Below are 16,727 nucleotides of genomic sequence, written 5' to 3'. Positions count from 1 at the left end.
ACTTGACCCTCTTGCTTCACTGACCTTCTTGCCCGATGTCTATGTAGACATTGGACTTTGTCATCACTCCAACAGACCGTGTGCTGCCTAAACCCAGGAATGGCATTCTCTTTATTTTTCCAGGGCAGTTTAATAATTTCACTTTGTTCTCCCCCCCACCCCTTGCCATGATAAACCCAACAGGGCACTCTGCAGTCAGTGGGTACTAACCAAAAAGCACACCTCCTTGAAGTGGAATCCTTCAACCACAACTTCATGAAAGGCACTAAGAGGACTGGACCTGGGCCTCTGCATGCGCGGCCAAGTGGGAAAGAGGATGGAGCTGGAGTCATTTGAAAGAACCAAGGAGGAGAAAGGTGGCAAGCCATTGCATTCCTGCTGCTGTGCCTCTGGAAATCCTGTTCTGGTAACGGTAGATATTTGGTGAAAGAAAGGTTGGAGTTCTAAACACAATCTAGACAAGGAAAATACATCCAACTTTCCCTGTTCCCAAGAGATGGCATTTCCCTTCCTCTTTGGAGAAAGGATCGAATTTAAAGATCATAGAGGAAGGGCCCGTTTAAGAATCAGTTTCCTCAAGCAACTGAAGTTTTTTGTGTTTTTTTTTAATTACATTTTCATATTGAATCTGTAACAGCAGTCTGCCTGAGTTCATTGCCAAGTTCAGTCGGTATTATTGAAGAATAATACTCAAGATTGTGGTTTTCTGGGAGAGAGAAAAAAAAACTCTAAAGAATAACAGAATAACAGTTGAAAGGAACAAATGTTATTTCAAAAGCATTCCACCTCACCTACCATTCATCCCAGGTGAGCGCATTGCTCTTTCGATCAGCCTGGGCACTAACAAGCCATCGTCTCCCTTATTTGTGTAAGGGGAGGAGGCTCCTGAACCTAGAGCTACAGCTGCACTAAAGCCTCAGCTCCGGAGGAAGGCCTTCTCCTGCTCCATCTTTCCTACTCATCTGGTCCAGGCAGAACCTGGTTTTGAATTTTTTTATTTTTTCCCCATAACCAACACTCATACATGGACACATTTTCCTTCTTTCTCTACCTGAGAATATTCACAGTTTTAGATTTATGCCCCATCCTTACAGAATTACCTTTCAATCTTTATTTTTTATGGCTCAGAGATAAGATATTTGGCACAACTAAAGCTCAGTTCTTTTCATTTCTAGGCAACACTGTGTTAATGGCATAAGCTTTGAAGCCTAAGGTTATGGTTTGGATGTGAGGTGTACCCAAAAAAACTCACATGTGAGACAACGCAAGAAGGTTCAGAGGAGAAATGATTGGGATGCAAGAGTCTTAACCCAGTCAGTGAATTAATCCCTTGATAGGGATTAACTGAGTGCTAACTGAAGTGGTAGGTTGTGGCTGGAGAGGTGGAATTGGGGGCATAGCTTTGGAGTATATATTTGTATATGGCCAGTGGAGTCTCTCTCTCCGTGCTTCTTGATCACCATGTGAGTCACTTCCCTCCGCTACACTCTCCCGCCATGATGTTCTGCCTCACCTCAAGTCCCAAGGAATGGAGCTGGCCTTCTATGGACTAAGACCTCTGAAACTGTGAGCCCTCAAATGACATTTTCCTCCTCTATAATTGTTCTGATCTGGGCTTTTATTGTAGCAGTAGAAAAGCTATCTAAAACACCCAAGAACTGTACTTCTTATCTTGGTGCTGACACTTCCTCGGAAGCCTAAATCAAATCACTTAATTTTTCATCAAAAGTGAATCCTTGGGGCTGGGGTTGTGGCTCAGTGATAGAGTGCTTGCCTGGCACATGTGAGGCACTGGGTTCAATCCTCAGCACCACATAAACATAAATAAATAAAATAATGTCCATATGCAATTAAAAAAATTTTTTTAAAGTGAATCCTGTTAAAACAGTTTGGGAGAAGATTGCATATTAGAATAAATATGAAAATTATTAAATAAGAATATTTACAATATTTACAATGCTATATAAACACAAATTGTCTTTGATTATAAGAGAAATGAATATTTGCTGAATGCTTTTTAACTTGCAAAGTTCTTCTCGCCTACATTATTCAAATAAAGTAACTCCTCATAATGACCTCAAGTGGATGATATTATCACATGTTCTTTTATACATCAAGAACCCCAGGTAGTCAACAGACACTTGACAAGGGTCACAAACTTTGTTAAACCGGTCAAAACTTAAGCCTGTGGAACTTGTATGATAGTTTTCATTTTAAAGATGATAGTTTTAATGACAAAAATAAATGCAAGTGCATTTCATAAAGGTTAGAAGATTCAGAGAAATTAACCCAAATCCTGTCAAAAAAATAAATAAATAGGAACTTTGGATGGGACAAAGGGGAGTGGGGAGGGGGCAGGGGAGTAGGAAAGATGGTGGGATGAGACGGACATCATGACCCTAGGTACATGTATGATTGCATGAATGGTGTGACTCTACTTCATGTACAACCAGAGAAGTGAAAAATTGTGCTCCGTTTGTGTACAATGAAATGAAGAGCTTTCTACTGTCATATATAACTGATTAGAACCAATAAAAATACATATATACATACATACATACATACATACATACAAACATACATACATACATACATATATACATACATACATACATACATACATATGTAAATGGAACTTTCTTTACTCACCTCCCCACCCACCTCCTCTACTTCATGGAGTGGAAAGCCATTCTGCTCTCCTCCCATGGCCATCTAACAATTTGCCAAGGGCACTATTGTTAGGAAGTGCCATGAATTATTGTCTTCCTTTTGGACATCAGTAGGATCACCAGCTTTTATCTCATTTCCATTAAGGAATAAATATTTATTTGCACAAATGATGATAACATGATACAGATGGTTAAGTCCCTAATGAAGCTGACTCCTGATTTTCTTCTCTCCCCTTTGTCTGCCAAGTTATGACCACCTGCACATCTGCAGGCTCAGCTTTGCTCATCGTTTCTAACTCCTGCGATGTGCATGCTATTCCATTGTAATAAAGAACATTCCCTGATCTGAATTCTCATTTGGAACTCTCCCACGGGGCAGTAGAAAACTCAGAACCTATGGAGTCCAGTGGATCTGAGTTAAACCCTTGGGTCTATCACATACCAGTATTGTTTCATGGAACTAATTAGCCAATAGCTGCAATCTTTGGTTTCTGTCTCTGAATCGGAGGATGACTGTAATTAATATTTGTTCCTCAATGACCCATGTGAAGTCAATTCAATGATAAAATGTCGGCATCCTGAATAAATCTCAAGATTTAATGTGGGCCATCCTCGACTAAATGTGGCTACAAAAGAAATAATTCTATTAGAAGAATCGTTAGTAAAACAATTGAGTGTATTACTTCCTTCTCTTGGAGAAAATCTAGTCAATAATGCAAGCCAAACCTTTTTAAAATCCTCTTTATTCTTCTCTTATATCGTCCCATCCCATGGCTGCCAGAAGCATGCTTGCTCTGTCTCTGTCTCTCTCTCCCATTTGGCCAGATTTTCTGCTTCATATGTCTCTCTCAACTCTTTAATATACATGTTGGCTTAGTTTCACTATATTTCCTTTTTGATTCCACTCTGCATTATCTGTTGCTCAGATTCTCCACAACAAAGGACAGCCTAAGGAATGATGTTTTTCTATTCCCCCTCCTTCCAGTCCTGTCTATTCCTCTTCTGTTTTTCTAACTATACTTTTTCTTCTTAATGCAAGAAAAATAACTCAGGAACCAGCTCAACTAGGACAGAGTAATCCTCCCTGAACAAGGGAGGAGTGAAATTGATGAGCACATACAAAATTCTGTTTTGGTTAGGGCAGAGAAGGTTTGAAATACTCAAATATGCCACAGGGCTTTTCTAAACTTCAATCATCTATATTCAGGGTAGCAAACTGTGCAATAACCCTCTCTGTTCCTGACTTCCTGTCTTGGCAACTCTTTCTGTTTTCCACCCAGCGTAACCCTTAGCCCCCATCTTCTTCCTGTTGTCTTTATGTTTTAACCTTCTTCTGGCCTCACTGGTCTCTTAACCCAGCTTCTCCCCAGTAGCCTAGAATCTTTATTCCCTTGACTTTTTACTTCTCTTTCTTATTAACTTTGAAGCCAAAGACACAACAGTTTGTAGGTTTTTTTAATTATAATAAAAACATATAACATCTGATCTATTCTCTTAATAAGTCTTTAAGTATACAATATAATATTGTTATCTCTAAGCATGATGTTGTACAGCAGATCTCCAGAACTTTTTTATTTCGTATATTCAAAACTTTAACGCAGTTAAACAACTCTCCTGATTCCTCCTCTGCTCAGATCCTGACAACCACCATTCTACTTTCTTTCTGGTGAAGCCTGACTATTTAACATCCTTCATATAAGCAGAAACAACTCAAATATCACTGATGATTAAATAAAGAAGATGCATACAGTGGAATATCATTTGGCTATAAAAAAAGAAGGGAGTCATGCCTTATGCAGCAATATGGATAAATGTTAAGGATTGCTAGGGTCTGAACATACCTCCAAGATTTCATATGTTGAAACCTACTGGCCAATGTGATAGTATTAAGAGGTGGAACCTTTGGAAGGAAATTAAATCCTGAAGGTACAGACCTATGGATGGGATTATGGCTTTTATAAAAAGGCTCAAGGGAGTGGGTTCACACTTCTGTTCTTCCTCCATCTTAGGACACAGCATCTTTCCTCTTTTCATTTCTGCCATGTGGGGGCCACAGCCAGAAGTACCATCTTGGAAGCAGACAGCAGCCCTTATCAGATACCAAATCCACCAGTACCTTGATCTTAAATTTCCCAGCTTCCAGAACTACGAGAAAATTAATTTCTGCTCTTTATAAATTACCCAGTCTAACATATTTTGTTATAGCAGCACAAGCATAATAATACACAAACGTCACACTAATAAAAATAGCAAGATTTCATTCCTAAAGCTGCCAGGGGCCTTTGAGTGTAGAAACCCCCCGAAGGGGTCTTACTCATAAAAAAAATGGATATTATTGAAGGCACGCATGACAGAATGAATAAATTTGACCCGTTACTGTTGGATCTGGAATGTACCCCAAAGGCTCATGTGTCAAAAGCTCCAAAACAGCAATGTTCAGAATTGGTCTTTTGGGAAGTGATTGGATCATGAGGGCTCTGACTTCATCGGTGAATTAATCCATTGGTGGACGAATAATTGGATGGCATTCTTGGGAATTGGTGGAAACTGAAAGAGGTGGGACCTCTAGGTAGAGGAGGAGTGGGCCACCAGAGGTGTGCCCTGGAACGGTATATCTATTGCCTGGCCCCTTCTCTTTCTCTGTTTCCCAGCTGCCATGAGCTGACCAGTTTTCCTCTGCCACACCCATCTGCCATGATGTTCTGCCTTATCTCAGGCCCAGAGCAATGGAGTCAGCCAAAAATGGATTAAAAAATCTGAAACCATGAGCCCGAATAAATCCTTCCTCCTTGAAATTGTTTTCCTAGGTATTTTGCCATATCGATGAAAAGCTGACTGACACACTGGCCTGACTCAAGTCCCTGCCACCAATCTCTGGGAGACACTGCCGCATGCTGACAACCCCATGTCCATCCACAGATGAATCTTTATTAAATGTTCATAACATCTATTCCAAATCTTTTGCATACCACTCACACCCACTTTACCACTATCAACACCCCCCCCCATTTGATTCAACCCGTTCTCTCCTTTGAAGCTACCTATTGAGATCAATCTTCACACGTGATCATTGAAGGTTGCACCTCATAATCCCCGGCTACTCCTCGGAGTTTTCTGCTGACAGAAACCTTTTCCCAATCACGCTATTATGATTAAGTCCACACTTTTTCCTACTAAATGTCTAAAACATATTTCAACCACATGGAAAAGTTTTTAAACCCAATGTTTTCTCACAGAAGTCTTTCTTTTTCTCCAAGTTACCAGCCACCAGAACGTGCTTTATGAGAAACCAGAGAAAAAAGAAAAAGAAAAAAAACCCTGTGGAAATCTGTCAATCACTTTCACTCTGAAAATATATTCTTCTTGAAGCCCATCCATTTCAAAATGAGGCTACTCCACATCTCCACAAATATCACACATATTTTAAGGCTTGAGATAGCCTCCATTTTCCTAATGAACTATGGAAGGGTAGAGGCAGCGTGGCATCATTATTGGGCACACGTCAGTCCTTTCAACAGATATAAGACTGCATGTTTTGGATGGAAGCTCCCTGGTAATCAATGTCAGAAGGGAAGAGGTTTGAACTGACCCAAGAAAGAAAAAGAACTTTAACCAGTTTCTGCAGGAATGGATGTCAAAAAAAAATTGAGAAGAATTATTTTATCTTGGGCCCTTTGATAAAGCCTTAGACCTGGTTTCCAGAAGCAGGGATTGGATTTGCCAATAAAAGTGATTTATTGAAGGCAAGCTCTTAGGAAGAAGCTTTTAGGAATCAAGGAAAGTAGGAAGAGAATGATCAGGAGTGTCCAGGTAGGGTCTTAGTCTACCCACTGATTCCCTGCGGCACATCATCTCAAAGTTATCCCACATTAAAGACAGGGCCAGTCTCTTGCACCCCTGAATCAAAGAGTCATTGGTTCTAGTGGTGTGAGCCTCCTGGGAGAAAGGACTCTCCTAGTCTGAGAAGGGAGCTGGCGACTGTGTGAGTCGTTAAGGGTGAATCCCCACAACCCCTGGGATGAGTACACCAAGACCAGAAGTGAACGTGTGCTGATCCCTCTCTGCAGGCACTGCACTGAGAGCTTGGCAAGTGTGCTCTTGTGCATCTTCCAAACCCACCAGGAGAACATCATGTCTCTGTTCTATAAATGAGCAAACTCAGAAAGCTTAGGTAAACAGCTGAACATTGTCTAAGTAGTAGGAATATCTGCACTGAACTAGATTTTAGGACCCAATCCAGTCCCTGGAGACCCCCAACAGGACTGAAATATTCTCTTAAGAGTGAGCCAATCATATCTTAACCCACATCTCGGAGCTACCTGAAACTCAGTATTCAAGAGATGGGGGTCCGAATATCCCAACAGTAAGTGGAGGGCTGGATTTCTCTCTAGAAATGGAACCTCACTTTCTCAACAACAGGAGAAGGGTGAGAACCCCATCTCAGTAAGGGTTTTTTTTTTTAATATTTTTAGTTGTAGATGGACACAATATCTTTATTTTTATTTATTTATTTTTATGTAGTGCTGAGGATTGAACCCAGGGCCTCATGCATGCAAGGCAAGCACTCTACCACTTAGCTACAACCCAGCCCCTCAGTAAGGGTTTTGAGACTGAAACTTGTGAGCAAGAAGTTTAAAAAGTTAGCTTGATTCCCCTGTGTGAGGATGGCCTTAGGCTTGAGCCTAAGTAACTCCATTTTAAAAACTCCAGTGTGAAAACTCCAGTCTCATACTTTATATACAGAGATACGAAAAACTGTGCTCTATATGTGTAATAAGGATTGTAATGCATTCCACTGTTGTCGTGTATTTAAAAAAATAATAATAAAATCAAAAAGAAAGAAAGAAAGAAAATAAAAATAAAATTTAGAAAAAAAGATGAAAAAGAGAACTCCAGTCTCACCAGGCACACCCACAGAGCCCTCCAGTATGGCCTCAGACAAGTTACTTCCCCTTACCCTGCTAAACAGAATGAAGCCTCTATCTAGCAGGCTGTCCTTGCCTGATAAGAGGGAAAGCAGAGAAGATCAGGGTGGAGACCATCAGACCAGATGTTTCTAACCCCAGGGTAAATGATGTCATGGAGAAATACAGTGATAGATGATAAAGATTGAAGGGGGGGTCAAAGCCCCCAAAATTGGTGAAAATAATGGAGCTAATGAACAGGGATTCAGCCAGACAAAACAAGGATGCACTCCAGCTGAAGGGCCTGATGAGGACCTGGACCTCATCCCAACTCTTCTCGTCTGCCTGATCCTCTGCATCTTCCTTCACCGCTCTCAAACTCTACCGCCTCATCTGGACCTTGATGAGAGCCGCAACTTCTCCCTACGACCCTCTCCTCAGCGGGCTGTCCACTCCACACCAGGAAAAGCCTGCCTTGGTTCCAGATCTGATCACCGTGGTCTGAGTGAGTATGCATCTGCTGGACACAAAGCCTAAGGCTTAAGACTTTAGAACTTAGCATGCAGGCAATGTCTGTCATTAGCCTGTCATGATTCAGTGTGTTTGCAGTGCTTAGAACTAATCTAGAATTGTTGGCTATGAATTGATTATGTCTATTGCAGTGCCTAGCATTAAGGATTGCCATTTTCTTGACTAAGAAACTATAGAGTAAAGTTGTATTGAGTAATTTGAGTGAATAAAGCATTGAAGGGGGCAGAAGCACGTAAACATTCTTTATTTCTCCCCCTTGACTGCATATGTCGCAATTTTGCCCCCTCATGACACCCTGAAGGTAACAATGACTAAATGCCTTTGTCTGTTAATTATATTCCTATTCTTAATCGACAAACCTGCACTGAAGGATTTCTACCAGCTAAGCACTATGCTAAGGGGCCACATACAATATTTTATTAATCCTCACAGTAAGCCTATAAAATCGCTGCTAATATTAGCCTAATAATTAGCAATAAGGAAGTTACAGCCCAGAGAAGGTTGGGTGAGTTGCCCAGAATCCACACACACACACACACACACAAATAATGGGGGTGTTGATTAGCAACAGCAACAAAAACTCCATTGAAATTACAACATCTGAGAACATCCTTGCTGGCCTGCCCAACTCAAGGACTAAGTAAAACTGTAAATTCCTGGTTCGTATTGGCCATGTAGGGTTAGGAAGTGAGCACCTTTGCTTGCTGCTCTGAGAAGTGGTGTAGTGCAAATGATGATCCCCAACCATTAAAACCCTGACTCCATTAGTTCCTACACTCCTACATTTCTGCTTTCTATTAACAGCTTGGCCCGACTTAGGTTTTTTTATAGATCTAGACTGTGCAGAGGTTAGCCAAATGTTAAGCATGAATTTTGTGGAGTGGGGTGATGTTCATCGTTGACTACAACCAAACCACACAGAATTTTCCACATTTAAGTTCTGAAGTTGATATCCATGACTGACATTCCTATTCCATCATCCTCCCTTCTGGGTTCCAAGGTATTTGTGTCAGAAACATTGTCAACGCATTGAGGAAAAGGTCCCAAATGCATCATTAAAGATACACCTGCCTTGAAAAAATCTAACCTCTGACTCAATAATGTGGCTGTGTCTTTGGTTTTCAGAGGTTTTGTTTTCCATCTCCTTCACAGGACTCTTCCCTTGACCCCTTAACTACCCTGTGTCCCATCATCATCAGAGGTGCCAGGAGGCTATGACACAAAAGGCATTCAAGGAGCAAATGTCACCCTCCACTCAAGGCAATTTATAACTTAAAAATGCAAAATCTGGTAAAGAACATGTCATGTAGTGGTTAAAATGTTGAGTGGGAATCCTTTTGCTTGTCCTTGACCTCGTCTAAGCCTTAGTTTTTCATTTGAAAAATGGGGACAATTGTACCTGCTGCCCTGTTCACCCTCCTGGTCACAGGGCAAGAAGCCATACATGCAGTCACTTAAAATTTGTAAAGAGCTGTGGAAACCCAGCGGAGGATGTTTGCAATGAGATGATGGTATTGTGGAGAAACACTTTCCTTAGAAGCAGGAGAGATGGGCTGCAGTCCTCTTTTCCCATGAATACAGAAACCCAGAGAACAGTGATGGCTGTTAACATTTATTAGGGGCCTTATTTGCCTGGTTCTGTCTTAAGAGCTTTAACATATGTTATCCATGAAGTAAGCACAATTATCCCTGTTTAGAGATGAGGCTTCTCTGTGGCCGGCTGGCACTCACACAGGTGGGAAGCAGCCAGGATTCCCAGTCAGGCCCTGATTCTTCAACATCCTAAGAGATACCAGCCAGACTCAGCCTCCTAAGTCCCGAGGTTCTTAATAGTAAAATAAAGACAGTGGTGCTTATGGGGGTGTATGTGAGGGGGTAAAATCAAATCAGCCAATACCTATGCAAGTGCCTGATAACTTTAATGCCTAATCACAAGGCGAAATCATCATTACAATTTTCTCTATTGAACAGGTTGTGATTTCATCACACAAAACATCTTGAAAGAAACACAAATGGAACTCTAATGCTATATAATAATGTATCAGTCAAGTTGTAGTTGTATTCGTAGTTAATACGTATTTTAAATGACAATTTTCTTTCCAAAGTAATCATTCTTCAAAATAAGGTCAGCATGTTGGAACCACCCTCTATATATCATGTTCTGCAAAAAAAAAGGTGTGCATTTATTTTTTATTTGTTCTCTTTAGATAGAGATGACAGTAGAATGTATTTTGACATATCATACATACATGGAGTATAACTTCCCATTCTGTGGTTGTACATGATGTGGAGTTACACTGCTTGTGTATTTATATATGAACAGAGGAAAGTTATGTCCAGTTCATTCTACTGACATTCCTATTCCCATCCCCCCTGCCTTCCCTTCCTTTCCCTTTGTACTTCTATCTCTCAAAGTATTCCCAAAGTACTTCTATTCCCACCCCACCCCATTGTGAATCAGCATCCGCATCCCAGAGAGGACAATTTGGCCTTAGGTGTTTTTGGATTGGCTTATTTCACTTAGCACAGTACTCTCCAGTTTCTTCTTTATGGTGAGTAGTATTCCATTGTGTATATATACCATATATTCCTTATCCACTCATCTGTTGAAAGGCACTTAGATTGATTCCATATATATAATAGTTTAGTTATTGTGAATTGTGCTGCCATAAACATTGATGTGGCTATGACCCTGTAGTGTGCTGATTCTAAGTCCTTTGGGTATAGACTGAGGAGTGGGATAACTGGGTCAAATGGTGGTCGTCCCATTCCAAGTTTTCTGAGAAATCCCTGTATTTATAAAGAAAAAAGCAACTGATCCCTGGAGAGAGCCTCAGCCTGCAGGTTCCCTTTCTTTCTGGGTAGTTTTGTCCAGTGGAAAATAATAGCAAGAGTTGTTCATCAGGCTTAAGGGTGAGGGAAGGGCTCCTTCTAACTCCAAGCTGCTTCATTAAGCCTCATCATTCCCCCTTTGATCCCTCCTTTCATCAGCCCCCATTTGATTTTTTTCTTCCAAACCCTGACTGATAAAAAGCCATGTTAAGAATTTGAAATCTTATAAATGCCTTGGAAAGTACCCCTCATGAATCACTCACTACTTTGATGAATGTTTTAAGTCCATGTTATGAAAGGAAATTAATTGAATAAGTAATAATTTAGTTGATACTAGGTGCCAAGAACAAAACCAAGCTCTGAGATTTGGGCTCATTGATAAAGAATATGCTATTTCTTAATTTGGGGAGAAGCACCCATTATACCAGGTTAAATAAAGTGAAATAACATGTCTATGGTAGCAAACAGGTAAATATTACTTGAATGTCTACCAGTAATGGAATACTTGGATACATTTCTGGATCATCCATAACAGGGGTCTACAGAAGATATGGAATCATATCATGATGTATTACTAAATGAGAAAAGGTATTTATAAAGTGACCTCAATTTTATAAAAATAAGCAACCCAAATCGCTCTATAATTGTGCATACATGATTTCCCCATAAACATGGAAAATTATAGGAACTACATATTAAATTACTAACATAAATTATCTCTAGGTCATTGGAACAGAGAAAAATGTTAATATTTACCCTGCAATATAACTTTGCCGTTGTGCAGGGAACATGGCATGAACCTTTAAATTGTTTTGCAATTTTAAAGAGAAATTCAATAAAGGAAATTTAAAGGAAAATAAAATATATCCCCAACCCTGAAGATGCTCCTGACATCTCTTGACCCAAAGTGATGCCTCTACCAGCTTCCATAAGTGACCTCAATGCTACCTAGAACATGAATTAAGAAATTCTAATTCTTTTGGGGGGAAGTAGGGACAGAATTAGCATGAAAACAGGATTAGATTGGTTTAAGTAGTGTAACTAATCTTCTTATATATAAACACTTCTCTCAATGACCAACAACTTAAGTAGTGCTAACTAGATGACGGAATTTTGATCTTCACTCCTGAAGTGGAGGACGGTACAGTTACATAGCCCAGATTCAAATCAACCTGAACCCACTCCGAGAGCTGGTGGAGTCAACCTCTTCCAAATCAGAGGACAATAGTGGTTGACTCATGGATATCCCCTGTTGATCATACTTAAGAAAAGGACTGTAGTTTGACAGTGGAAAGAAGATTCCCTTTCGCTCTGGACATAAGCCAACCATTTGGTCTCAACTGCTGTTCATAACCAAATTAATTCATAAATATGTCAAATCCTTATAAGGAAACGCAAATCCATAACAACAAAAATGCCTTGAATCTGCCAGGGAGCCACTGGACCAAACATGACCTAAAGTCCAACCTAACATTGATCTTTATGTACATCCCTATGTTTTCTTTATTTATTTCATTAACTTAAGTTCTTTTTTCTACTCTGTGCCACCAAAAAAACTCCTTAAAAAGTAACCCCCCTCCCAATCTATATTGGCCAGATCTTTTTAAAATGTCAAATTTATATTTCCTTCTATATGTTAAATTACTGGGAAAAAAATGGCATTTTCCAAATCACCTTAATAAAAGTGCCCCCCTCAGGGGAAGCATAAAACCAAACTCTGGAGCATCAAAAGACCAATATGAATGGTGATTATGAAGTGGTGGTGGAAGGAGGCTAACCGCCAAAAATAAGTGTATGAGATAACATATATCAATCAATTAGTCTGACTTAGTCATTGCAATGTGTACAGATTTCAAAATGTCCTACTGTGCATTATAAACATATACAATTTTATTTTTCAGTAAAAAATATTTTAAAGTCAAAAATAACAGTTAATTTAAATAAATATTAAAGAGACCCATATGCACTTTCTTGCTGCTAACATTGGGCATTAGTCTGGCTAGGGTGTGCACAACATCAGACTTCATATTGTACTTGTTCTCATCCTGTTGTCCTGCATTGCTTGTAGGAAAGGCCACAGACACAATTCTTTAAATAGGTCATAAAACTCTTTTCAGTAGAGCAGATTCTTGTCTCCACTGCTAATAAACTGGACGGCCTTTAGCCAGCAGCAGCATTCTGAGGGACGGAAAGAGAGTTGTTAAACTCATCTTCTCTTTGGCTCCCCATTCTTGAGGTTTCACCCAGATTTGGTCTGAGAAACACACAGGCACCTCCTGAGTTCTCTGGAAAGGAGAGGGGCCATGGCTGAAGGTTGGAATCTGGAGACAGTTTGGAAAGTTCTCAGCAAGTAAGCACCTTCAGCAGCTGTGGGTGGAGACAGCCTGGCTCACTGGGTCCAAGTGCAGCCTGTGGAGTCAGATGCCTGGGTTTGTCCCAGCCAAGCTCTGCAGCACTGGACATATACTTTTTGACCTGCATATACTTCAGCACCCTCATCTGTGAAATGAAGCTGACAATTAACACCCACCTCTTAGGATTGCAAGTCTTTGGCTAAGTGATGTCCAGAAATATTTTAAACAGTACTGTGGGTAACGAGAGCTCGGGACGTATTTGCTGTAAAGATATAGGAAAAGCAGAAGCCATGACAACCTAGCTCCCCTGAAAGAGTTAAAAATGCGGGTCAGAGTGATTTTCAGGTAACAGACAAGGAAGCAAGGAGAGTAGTTATTTAAGAAGTATTATTCAGCCTTCATAAGGGGTCTGCTCTGTTGCATTTTCTCATCTAAGACTTTGCCAGTTTTTGCACATTATCAATAATGAGTTTGTCCATCACATCTGTGAACAATCAGACCAATAGCAAAATTTTCAGCCCAAGACTCGGGCACTTTCCTCTCCCCATCTTCAATAAGTTGAAATTATTTTTCCAGTCTCCAAACACCATCAACATACATTCATACATACACACACACTCACACACACACACACACACACACACACACACACAAACACGGCAGCCTATGGAGATGTATTTTGGGCCTAAGTATGAGCAAAAAAAGAAAAGACATTGTTACTTAAGATCAAACATTGTTTTCAAGTCTATGAGTTCCTGGAAAATCCATCCACAGTGGTGTTTTTCAGGCAGGTTAAAATCTCTGAGCTGTGATCAGACAGTGTGCCAAGAACATGGCCAGACAGACAGGCTTGGAAAACTGGAGAGAAACGTTTGTTTCCAAATGAAAAGTATAGCCGAGTCGCAGCTGGTACCCAGCAGGAAGGGCTCAGTGTGCAAGGTTGTGCTTGGGAGATGGGTTCTGCCCTGGGGCTGGGTCACTGGCAAGAAGCAACTGGGTTCTTCTCATAAGAAGAGATCACTTTTCTCCTATCTTTATTTAGGAAAAAAAAAAAAGATTCTATGGTATTTCTGTCCCTACTGAAATTTGCATAGATTCTGCCTGGGAAGCTGGGCCGGGTTCTGACAACTCGGTTATCAGAGATCCTCACAGACTGGGTTTACCCAGAAGTGAACTCTGAGATAGAGAACCGCATGCAGAGGTATTTAAAGGAGTTTGTTTTTTTAATTAATTAATTTATTTGTTCTAATTTTTATTCATGCATTTCGATTCATAGTACACAAATGGAACACAATGTTTCATTTATCTGGTTGTAGACAAAGTGGAGTCATGCCATTGGTGTCTTCATACATGTACCTAGGGTAATGATGTCCATCTCATTCCACCATCTTTCCTACCCTGCTCCCAAAGTTCCTCCATTCCTCCCAGGCTCCCCACCACCACCCCCATTATGGCTCGGCATTCACTTATCAGAGAAAACATTCAGCTTTCAGATTTTTAGATTGGCATACTTCACTTACCATGATATTCTCCAACTCCATCCATTTACCTGCAAATGCCATGATTTTATTCTCTTTTAATGCTGAGTAATATTCCATTGTGTATGTATACCACAGTTTCTTTATCCATTCATCTACTGAAGGGCATCTAGGTTGGTTCCACAATTTAGCTATTGTGAATTGTGCTGTTATAAACATTAATGTGGCTGCGTCACTGTAGTATGCTGTTTTTGAGTCCTTTGGGTATAAACCAAGGAATGCTGGTTCCATTCCAAGTTTTCCAAGGAATCTCCATACTGCTTTTCAGACTGGTTGCACAAATTTGTAGTCCCACCAGCAATGTATGAGTGTGCCTTTCTCCCTCCATCCTCACCAACACTTATTGTTGCTTATTTAGGCCCAGACTTCCTTAACAAGACCCCTAAAGTGTAAGAAATAAAATCAAGAATCAATAAATGGGATGGATTCAAACTAAAAAGCTTATTCTCAGAAAAATAAAATAATCAGTGAGTGAAGAGAGGATAATATGTACATATTCCACAGAATGGGAGCAAATTTTTATCACACACACATCAGAGCACTAATCTCCAGGATATATAAAGAACTCACAAAACTTAACACCAAAAAGCAAATAACCCAATCAATAAATGGACTAAGGAGCTGAACAGACACTTCTCAAAAGAAGATATACAATGGATCAACAAATATATGAAAAAAAAAATGTTCAACATCTGTAGCAATTAGAGAAATACAAATCAAAACTACTCTAAGATTTCATCTCACTGCAGTTAGAAGGGCAGCTGTTAAGAATGGAAGCAACAACAAGTGTTTGTTTAAGATCAACACCTGCTGAAGTGAGAAGCAGGAAGCAGGACTGAGCAGGGGGAAGGATGGACAAACTGCCATGCAGCCACAGCAAATCCCAGAGGGAGCTCTGAACTAGAATGGCCCTTCAGAGTTGTCCCCACCGAGGCTGAGGTGGCCACAACAACCAGTCACTGGATGGAGCCTCCCTGGGGCATGTTCTTGGGCATCGTGACTGTCTGTGGATGAGGCAGCCAAGCAGAGGCTGATGAGCAGAACACCTCCCAACAGCACTCCCAGCATCTGGGGGAATAAGTGCTTCATTGACAGGAAATTTGGGGCATATCCCAGGGCTTACCTCCAAGAAGAACAGGATCCCTGCTTCCTAGAGGCCATGATCTCGCCCGACATGCAGACATTAAACAACTATCCAGCAGGTGGCAGCAGCATGATTCAGGTTGGTCAGCATGGATTAAAGTAGGACTGGTTGAGTCAGGGTCCTTGGAGGCAAATAACCACCTCACCTAGAGCATAAAAGGATTTATGGAAGGGGAGATAGATAAGCTCAAGGAGATTGATGGGAAGGCCCAAGAAACTAGTTTTTTAAAAAAATGGGCAAGAATAGCAAAAAGAAGGCCGTCATCTAGAACTTCAAAGGAGATCCTAGCATAGGAGCAGTCTGCACTGAATGTCTTTTCTGACCCCAAGAAACACTGGGTGCCTGCACTTCCATCTCTGGAGTAAATTCTGACACATTTCACTGCTCCTCTGCATGTGGAGACTGCAAATGTGGAGACTCAGGCCTAGGGCAGCAGGTGCCCGTGCAGCAGCTGCCAGCCCTGGGGGCAAGAAAACATCTGCATTTCAGGGTTCATCCAAAGGAAACAGGCTCCTGGCTCCCACATCACTGTGCCAAGGAGGATCCTCAAAATCGAAAAGGGTTAGACACTGAGCTAAGAGCAACAACATAAATAAGTAGCAAAAAACTAACCATCCACCCGGCTCAGCACTTTGGGAAATGGTTTAGTAAGAGTTATGCAGATGCTGGGGTCCCTAGGCACAGGAATGGGGTTCAAACAGTGGGCTGATGGAATCAAAGAAGACAAACATGAAAGAGCAGACCATCACTTGGAC

At 40.8% G+C, this 16,727-nt stretch overlaps 1 long non-coding RNA gene across 1 annotated transcript in view; it reads right to left on the bottom strand.

Annotated features, from left to right (window-relative positions):
• Positions 1-16,092, bottom strand: part of LOC120892914 (uncharacterized) — a 182,847-nt gene extending 166,755 nt beyond the window's left edge. Inside the window, exon 1 of the long non-coding RNA XR_005737732.2 lies at positions 15,952-16,092. This is a non-coding gene — a long non-coding RNA (uncharacterized LOC120892914). The remainder of the gene's footprint in view (positions 1-15,951) is intronic.
• Between the last annotated feature and the right edge of the window lie 635 nt (positions 16,093-16,727).

The sequence above is a fragment of the Ictidomys tridecemlineatus genome, chromosome 7 (assembly GCF_052094955.1).
Source record: "Ictidomys tridecemlineatus isolate mIctTri1 chromosome 7, mIctTri1.hap1, whole genome shotgun sequence".
Taxonomy (NCBI): Eukaryota; Metazoa; Chordata; class Mammalia; order Rodentia; family Sciuridae; genus Ictidomys; species Ictidomys tridecemlineatus.
The sequence above is the reverse complement of the archived record's forward strand: the minus strand, read 5'-3'. Positions and strand labels throughout refer to the sequence as shown.